The sequence below is a fragment of the Lathyrus oleraceus genome, chromosome 6 (genome assembly GCF_024323335.1).
Source record: "Lathyrus oleraceus cultivar Zhongwan6 chromosome 6, CAAS_Psat_ZW6_1.0, whole genome shotgun sequence".
Taxonomy (NCBI): domain Eukaryota; kingdom Viridiplantae; phylum Streptophyta; class Magnoliopsida; order Fabales; family Fabaceae; genus Lathyrus; species Lathyrus oleraceus.
In genome coordinates, this window is record NC_066584.1 from 222,832,736 (window position 1) to 222,843,170 (window position 10,435).

The following is a 10,435-nucleotide window of genomic DNA, read 5'->3' on the forward strand; positions in this document are numbered from 1 at the left end:
CATTGTATATATGCTTTGCCAACAATGTCATCACTTCTCCTTTTGGCATGGGAGAAGGGTTTTAAACAAAGTGAACAATTACTCTGATCTATGGATGACTGTAGGAACATCTACAGCGACCCAATTGTGGTAGACACCACCAGGAATAACGAAATTGTTCACGTCCTCTGCATTCTCTTCTAAGATAGCAGCAGCTTCCTCCTCAGGTTGATCATCATGGATGAATCCTCCACTCTTGAACAAACCTTGCTCATTATATGCCCCAGAACAGTAGCCAATGCCAGCCCGGGATTTATTGTCTTCAAGCTCGATCACCTTCCCTAAACCAGCAACTGCACCACACTCAATGGCCAGCTTAGCATCACGGTAGGAAGCAAATGATGGAGACTTCTTCTCAGTTGGTTCATCAATAGATAAAGCTTGGAATGGCGTTCCAACTTCATCTTCAGCGTCAATGTATGAGAAAGAAGACAAATGGCTAACCAGGAGAGCCTTTTCTCCCCCTACTACCACCAGTTTCTTATTTTTGACAAATTTCAGCTTCTGGTGTAGGGTGGATGTCACGGCGCCAGCCTCGTGAATCCATGGTCTGCCTAAGAGACAGCTATAAGATGGGTGGATATCCATTACCTGGAAGGTAACTTGGAAATCACTTGGTCCAATTTTGATTGGGAGATCAACTTCCCCAATCACGGTCTTACGCGACCCATCGAATGCTTTTACAACAACCCCACTCTGCCTCATAGGAGGACCTTGATATGACAATCGAGAGAGTGTGGTCTTTGGCAATACATTTAAAGAAGATCCAGTGTCCACCAGCACATTGGACATTGCATCAGATTTGCAATTCATGGAGATATGTAAAGCCATGTTGTGGTCTCTTCCCTCCTCAGGGAGATCAGCGTCACAAAAGCTCAAAGTGTTGCAAGCGGTAATGTTTGCAACAATACTATCAAACTGCTCAATGGTGACGTCGTGATCAACATACGCCAGATCCAAGACTTTCTGCAGAGCCTCCTTATGGGGTTCTGAATGCAACAGCAGGGATAGTATGGAGATCTTGGATGGCGTTTGTAGAAGCTGGTCTACAATGTTGTACTCACTCTTCCTGATGAGCCTCAGCATCTCATCAGATTCTCCATCTACAATGCCACTTGGGCCAACTGAAGAAGCAGGAATTTTTTGTACAGAGGAGGATGGTTTGGCAACATCAAGTGCCGGATTCTGAATATTAACAGCGGTCCCAACCGGACGCTCAACAGTATCAGAAGCAACAGCCTTAGGAGGCGCAGAAAACACACGACCACTTCGGGTCAACCCACATACATCAGCGACATTGGTCACAGAAGTTGAAGGTAAAGGCACTTCTACCCCATCTTGCACAGCAACAGGGTTGTATCTGAATGGCACAGCTCGATCAGAGGAATAGGGCACAGGGCCTGCAGGCTTAATGACCAGAGAAGGGGAAGCCTTCGGCTTGCTGCTATCGTAACGAATAACAACAGGCTCGGGCAGCTTGAACACTGGTGAAATCACATTCACCTCAGGTTCGTCTTCATCAACATTGCGATTCTGCAGAATCTCAATGGTACCCTCATCCAACAACTTTTGGAGTTCTCTTCGTACTTGATTGCAACCCAAGCGGTTAACCGAGCAGACACGGCATTTGTCGTGGTCATGCTCCATGTAGCTGTACTGACACAGCAAACGATGTAATTCAACCAACGACTGCCTAATGTGGCTTACATATCTGACCTTGTACTTCCCAAGGTATTCCTGAACCATATTGACAGATTTCCCATGCGCAGGCAATGGGTTCTTGGTGACATTCGGGCCTGAATCTTCAAAACTCAAGATTCCACATCTCATAAGGTCTTGAACCTTAGTCTTGAGTGGGTAGCAATTCTCAATGTTATGACCCGGAGCACCGGAATGGTAAACACAATGCTGATCTGGTTTATACCACCATTGCGGATTTGCAGGAATGGCAGGAGGATCCCTGGGAGAAACCAATTTCCTTTCCAACAAGGAAGGATAAAGCTCTGCATATGTCATAGGAATTGGATCGAAGCTGATCTTCTTCCTATCATAGTTCAAGTTAGCTTGATTGGTTGTACTTCCACAAGGCTGGTAAGCCTGTTGCTGTGGACGATGTTGTTGCTGGTACTGAGGCTGTTGATATTGTTGCTGATGCTGATATTGCTGATGTTGCTGAACATTGTCTTTAAAAACAGGTGCTATATGAGCCACCTGGTGCTGATGACCGACACGACGTGCAGGCTTCCTCTGAGCAGAGGGTCTTCTATGCTTGGGATGGGATTGCACAGCATGTGCTTCCCCTTCTTTCCTCTTAAACGCCCCATATCGTTTAGAAGAAGAACTCTCATATTTCGCCAATCGTCCTTCACGGACACCTTCCTCAAGACGCATCCCCATGTTCACCATCTCGGTGAAATCAGAGGGAGCGCTTGCTACCATCCGCTCATAATAGAATGAGCCAAGAGTCTTCAAAAAGATCTTGGTCATTTCTTTCTCCTCCAGCGGTGGAGTAATCTGAGCTGCCAGCTCTCGCCACCTCTGGGCGCACTCCTTGAAAGTTTCCTTGTCCTTCTGCGACATGGACCTGAGTTGATCTCGGTCAGGCGCCATATCGACGTTGTACTTATACTGCTTGACGAAGGCTTCGCCAAGGTCGTTGAAGGATCTGATATTAGCACTGTCTAAGCTCATGTACCATCTGAGCGCGGCACCGGACAAGCTATCTTGGAAATAATGAATCAACAGCTGATCATTATCCGTCTGGGTAGACATCTTCCTGGCGTACATGACCAGGTGAGCAAGAGGACAAGTGTTCCCTTTATATTTTTCAAAGTCAGGTACTTTGAATTTAATCGGTATCTTCACACCGGGAACAAGGCACAACTCGGTAGCTGACTTGCCGAACAAATCCTTACCTCGAAGGGTCCTAAATTCCTTTCTCAGCTCAAGGAATTGGTCGTTCATGGCGTCCATCTTTTCATTAACATCCGGGCCCTCAGACGGCTCGGAGTGATAGATGGTGTCGTCTACCCTTGGCATGGTATGCACGACAGGAGGAGCAGCAACAGGGACCGGGCTAGATGCCGGCATGTGAGCAAAAGTTGGAGCAGGGATATAAGGGATGAAACCTGGAGGCATTCCCCAAGGGAACCCGGGCGGCATAGCATTGGGCACATGATGAGCACTGACTGGCACAGTCGAAGTGACGACCTCTGAGATGACCGTCCTCTGGGCAGGAGTTGCAGGCGATTGAGCAGGTTGATTTTGAGCAGCAAGGAGTTGCTCCATCAAAGCGCCAAGTCTGGCGACCTCTTCTTTCAGTTCTCTGTTCTCTTGTTCTAGCTGCTCCATAACTCTTGCAGAATTGACTCGAGTATAATACCGGTGAGTCAGCTTGTCTTCAAAATAAATGAAGAACACAAAGTTAGGACAAGAAGACCAGAAACAAAGGGTACCTGCTTATGCAAAAATGATGCATGAAATGCTTGTGCAGATGCTTTGTTTATTTTCAAGGAACCCTTAGGGTATTATTTGCAATATTTTGAATAGTTAAAGCATTTTAATTTCTCATGGAAAATATCTCATTCAATATATCGAGACAAAGAAGTACAACATTTTTTGATCATTACAAAGAGAAAAGGGAAATAAACATCCTATGGATCCCTAGAAGCTCGGGATGCTGGAAGACGAGAAGTACACAACTTCTTGATCTCTCTCTCATAGGCCGCTTCCATGTCTGCTTTCTCCTTTGCAAGTCGATCATACTTCCTCTTCCAGAATTTGGAAGACTGAGGAAGCAGAGAAGTCCAAGTGTCGTTCGGATCGTCGATCACTCGATGCTCGAGGAACTCAATCATAGTGTCCTTCTCCTTAAGCTGCTGAAGCAATTCTTCTCTTTCACGGATCCAAGCACGCGAAAGATCTTCTTTTCTCAACTCCTCTACACGTTGGGTAGGGAGGGTTGAAGGCCCAGCCACATCCAACGGTGTAGGTCTCGGATGATCATACGGCATCAAGTACACGGCAGCCCTCTGTCTGACCCAAGAGGTGTATGGCTCCAAAGCAATGCAGTTCTTTGGACCCAACTCGTTCCTACTCTTCTTGTGAATACTGCGCCAAGCACGGACAAATCTGGCTTTCAGGCCTTGGGGATCTTTACCCTCCTGAAAGAACACACCTTCTAACAGAATGTTATGAGGTTTATCCTTTAGGGGGAACCCAAGCTGACGTCGTGCTAAGATAGGATTGTAGCTGATCCCACCACATGTGCCAAGAAGAGGCACATTAGGGAATTCACCACAATAGTCAATGATCTGAACGGTATCATACACGCGATCATACCAAAAGATATCATCATTAGTGAGAGACATAAGTCTCTGAGACCACCGTAGACATCCCTTGTTCTCCTTGAAAGCAACTGTCTGCGGCAAGTGCGAAATAAACCACTTGTACAGCAGGGGTAGACAGCAGACAATAACTCCTCCACCCTTTGCATTCCTCAAATGCAAAGAGACATAGGCATCGCCCAACAAAGTCGGAACGGGATTAAGAACTGAGAAGATCCTAATGGCGTTCATATCCACGAACTTGTCGAAGTTGGGAAATAGCACTAATCCATAGATGAGCAGCACAAACAGAGCCTCAAAGGCATCCTCACTCATGGCCTTCCCATAAAAGGTAGCTTGAGCAATGAGGAACTCGGAAGGAAAACCCTGAATTCCGCCTTTGGTAGTCAGATTAGCCCTAATCAAATCTTCATCTATGTGCAACAAACTTGCAATCTCTCGAGCAGTCGGAATACTCTCTAGGCCACTGAACGACACCTGATCCAGAATTGGGATCCCAATGAGATGAGAATACTCCTCCAAAGTCGGCAATAACTGGAAGTCCGGAAATGAGAAGCAATGATACAGAGGATCATAAAACTGAGCCAGAGTACTCATCAGTTCCTCATCAACCTGAGTAGTCAACAGAGGCAGAAGCTTCCCATAACGAGCTTTGAAACCCAAGGGATCTAATACATAAGAGGTCAGATTCCTTAACTCTTTTACATCAGGCTGTCTAAAGTTGTACTTCTTTGTATGCCTTTTTGGTCTTTCCATGTCTGAAAATTTTGCAAATAAACCCTTTTAAGTTCCTTGAAAATTTTCTTTTTCTGATGACATGAATGCAGATGAATGCGTGAATGCATGAATGCAACAATCACACTCAAGAATCAAGCAAGTCACACCAAACAAAGGTCATGGGAAAGCTCATTGTATCCCTAGTATCAATCATCCATTTTGGTGGATTTAGGTTTTCACCTTATCGACACCCAAGTTCCATTGATATTAACGGTACATGAACCGGCTCAAACATCCTTAATATCAACCATCCGTTTTTGGGGATTTAGGTTTTATACCTGATCAACACCCAGGTTCCATTGATATTAAGGTTGTCTGGACGACTCAACCACGAGTCACGGGTTTGCTGAGAGTCACGAGCATGGAGTCTCGGTTAAGAACCACCCAAAGGGAGTGTACTAGGGTTTAAACCTGCCAGACATGTTCTACCAGAGGTTCCCATAATCATCGTTCCATCTTTCGAATATTATCGGAGGAACGAATACTCGTATTCCAAAAATATTCTCAAGAGAAACTCTTATGAGTGTAGTATCGCGTAACAATCGCATCAGAACTTACATCTGAACGACCTCCGCACTACGTCCTAAAAAAAATAGGCCAAGATGGGCTTGGTAAACTAAGGTCTTTGGCTTCTGCGGCACATGATTGAAAGAATAATGCCTAACCACAAATAACTTGTGTGACATTATTAATCCAACATGACCTCCACCAAGTGAATGGACTTGCAAGTCAACTGGCTAAGGAATACTCCACACCAGTCAACAAGACTATGCCATTCTCCTATCCTAGAGTGCACTCGAGTTCGGGTATAGAACTCATCTCACAGAGATCACCAAAGCAAACAGCATTTGTATATCAAGCAATTCAAACATTACAATCAATACAGTCATCCCAAATTGTACAAAAATATGTCATATAACAAATAACAATATATCATACAACAAGGGTGAAAAGTAGGCAATACCACCAAGGATTATCGTTTTCCTTAGCAGAGTCGCCACTTTTCTGTAGCGGTGTATTCGTCGCTATATGATTTATTGATTAAACCATAAGCAAAGCATACAATGAATCGAGTCGCCACCGCACTTTTATTTATCCAAAGGATTGGCTAAAAAGCGAACAAAAGCCTAAGAAGTTTTACACATAGAAAACTAATGAAAAGATCAGAGAGTCTGGGTAAGGGGTAAATTACGCAGAGGGAAGGTGTTAGGCACCCAATGCATCCTAGGTACTCCTAGGGAGCCCTTTTCACACTTGTTGTACTAAATTGTTATTTGTTTTGAAATATTATTGTGCAAACATGAATGGGATGATGAGAAAAGAATGTACAATTTTTATTGTTTTTGTGTTCGAACGGATGAACCCGTTGCCTACGTACCTTCCATCAAAGGTAAGGATCAAAACGCCGTAGTTCGGCTAAAAGATTTCCAAAAGTTAGTGGATTCAATTTTAAACACAAGCCCTAAGGTCTTACGTTATCCACGGGAGAAAACTCAACCTTATACAAACAACGAGTCCACCATGTGAGAAAAGCTTCAACTTGCTAGTGAGGGGTTAACCCTATAATAAGCAAGGAAGACTTACAATTTAGTCAACTAAGGACAAATAGGTGAGATTAACATCAACCAACTAGGATAAATCAAACCTATGGCTAATGTATGAAAACTTAGCAAGAATGGACAAAGCCACAAAACAATTGAATGGGTGAAGTTAATTGATTATGAGTATTCATGAAAGTAGGGTCAAAGTATGATTAAGATTGATTCAAAAGAAGTATTATGAAATGGAGTTTGAAAAGTCAAGGACTTAGGGTCCAGGTTTCTAATTTGAAAACATGAAGATGTTTGCACAATATTTATCTCAAGTTTTGAAAGCAATGTGTGAAAAGGTTTAGGACAAAGAGGGATGAATGGATGAAGACGGAATGTAAAACTTCCTAGAAAGTTCACCTCTTGAAATCATATAGAAGATGACTCAAGTGTGTCCTTTGGAATAGGCAATGAGTAATAACAAACAAGAAAACAAAAGAAGAAAGTCAACAAAAGCGGATATCGGATGCCAATCACTGGACTTATACCAATCTCCTAAAACAAAACTGGATATCAGAGGCCACTCTATGGACTTATACCAATCTCCTCAACAAAGAGATAAAAAGTGGATACCGGATGCCAATCTATCTGGACTTATACCAATCTCCAACAACAAAGCAAACACTTGGATGTCAGATGCCAATCTATCCGGGCTTACTCTAACCTCCAACATATGATCATGGGAAAACAAATGCCAAATTACATGGACTTACAATTGCATCCTCACATACAACAAACAAATGCATCAAGCAAAGAGAAGATGAGTGGCCAATGAAATGGTCTTATACTCACTTCCATATCATAGGAACAATGGCCAATGAATGGTCTTACAATTGTCCTCAATGGGCAAACAACAAAGATATGTCACAAAGACAAATGAAATGATCATGCACTAATGAGCAATTAATGATGATAAATGCACAAAGCATGCAAGCAGACATGTACAAATGAACTAAGTAATCAATCAACCAAAGTCATTCAGCACACTCTATAACCAAACAATTAGGCTCATACAAAGGGTTAGGCATTGAAGCCAACTGGAGTAGGGTTAATGGTGCTCTTAACCTTGACATTGAGAGCCAAGGTGAAGCAGATGAGAGGATATGAGGGGTGTGCCTCATGCTCTTATCCCTGGTCAGGGAGAGCTTCAAATGATAGAAGGTGTGGGAGTTCAGAAAGTAGGAACTCTCTCCACAGATTATTGACTCGATTGATCTTGGGCTTTTACTCACTATGCATCAACACATGTGGTGTGAGCAAGGTGAGTGAACACATAATAGTAGGAGATAGGTTACATATCTTTTGGGTTCTACCAATTGCCTTATTCAAAGGACTTTTCCTGCTTGGGACAAAAGTAAACAAGCACAAACATCGCCTCTTAAGGAGGACTTCAGATAGTTGCCTGGCCAAGTAACAGGCCAGGTCTTCCAGACTATATGAAGACAAGAGATTCTACCTCAATGCAAATGCTATCAAGCAAAGCAATGCAAGTTCTCAATGGAACTAAAGCAACTAATGGTACCTGAAACCAATCAAACATAATCAGTATGCAACTCAAATTCAAAACCAATATAAGATAAGGATCAACAGTCAACACAATCAATCCCATGTGCAAAGCACAAAGCTCAAAGCATATGAGCTAAGCATCCTACAAAACAAACAAGTTAGTTCATGACAATCAATCAAACTTAATCAACTTGCATTAATCTCCTTAAGGCATTTGCTTCTTAACCTGAAAAACCAAACTCAAACATGAGCAACAAGACCACTAGGACAAGCCTAGGGTCAAAAGGAGATAAAAAATCCAAAACAGCAAGTGAAAGCTAATCCAAATCAAGTTCAAACAATTAAGAAACAAACCCAAGTGGTTTCACATTCATATCATTCATCATTATCATTTCACAAACAAATTAGGTCAAAGCATGTCATATAGAACCTCAAAGAAGTCAACAGAAAGACTCCACTCAAATCCAATCACAAATATTTCAATAAATCCTCAAATAATTCATGATCAAACATCATCCACGACATGATAAGCATACCAAATTTCAGCTCATTTGGATCAAGGGAAGTAGGTCAATGAAAATCAGAAAGTCAAAGCAAGTTCAAGCAAACTCATACAAAGCATCAAAACATGCACCAACTTCAACCAATCATAAAACAGTGATAAAACATAATAAATGAATGGGACCAAAACCATGACAAACTTTAAGATGTCTACAATTCACATGCCAAATTTCAAGTCCATCCAATTAAGCATTAGAATTTCACAAATCAAATGAAATCATGTGTTACAAGAAGTTCACATTTGGTCAAACAGGGGAGAAATTATCAAACAAATAGGAAATGCAATCAATAATTCCAGAAAAATTCACATGTATTCTCAACATCCACAAGTATCTTCATGCAAAAATCCTGACCATTTTGAGTTCAATAAGCATGGTAATTAAAATCATGAATTTGGACATGAATGGTGTGACACAAATTGTCACACCTCTATTCGAAAAATCATATCTCATCAACCAACAATGATAAAATTACAAACTCTATACCAAAATCACCATGAACATGTCTAGTTTAAGCACAAAAAGTTTGAGAGGCATTGGAGCAAGAATCATCATTTCACAAGCAAAATGGCATGGCATACACAAATTGGACACACATGAACAAACCCTAGGCATTTTTAAAATCTACACGTGCAAAAAATCTGGAAAAATCACCATAATAAACTAGAGATCATGAGGAGCATTTCACAAAAAATCCCATGTTATTTGGACAAGTATTGGAAGAGTTATGAATTTTCTAAGATTACCATACCAAATGAAATAAAAATTGGAAAGCAAAAATGAAATAAATGAAATATTAAGCGGAAATGGCATTTTTGTAATTACACGGCCACTTAAGTGAAACGCCGCGTTTCACTTAAGGGCGTGTCAGCCAACGATTGGCTTCATGGCCAAAAACATGGGAAACACATGCAGAGCGAGGTTCAAAGGATCAAACACGATTCTGGGTTCAAAAATTTTAGGGTTTATGAGTATTCAAAGTGTTCTTCGTCCAGATTTCCAGCAAGAACAAACTGTAACCAAAATCAACAATCGATATACCATTATGTTCATCTCCTAATGCTCATCAACAATCCAACCTTGGTTTTCCCTAATTCGAGCTAGCATGGAAGAAATAAGCAACATAACATTTGACAACCAAATTTAAAATCATGATAACTCATTCGATTCTCAATGAAAATAAAAACCACAAAGTGCAGCATACTCCTTAATCAAAGATCTATCCAAAACACATCATGATTTCAAGAATGGTAAGGATCGATTTCTAACCTTCAAGTGATGGCAGATCTGGAATCGTGATTTTCAGGCCGTGTTGAGTTGAAACAGAAGTTCCTTCAAGCTCCAGAAAGTGAATGAGTGAAGCCCTTAGCTCAGCAGTGCTTGGTGATGCTCAAAATTCGAACTGCCATGGAAGGTACTTGGATGCAACAGTGCTGGTTCTTGCTCTACAGTTGTGAAATTCAGCTAGCAAAAGCTTCCAAAGGATAGTAGATGATGGACCAATGCACAAGAGCACGAGTTCTTTGGCAATTTTTTCAGAAAAATCAAGATGAAGAATGAGAGTTTTTTGAGAGAAAGAAAAGTTCAGATCTGATTTGTAAATTGTGGCTAGGGTTTT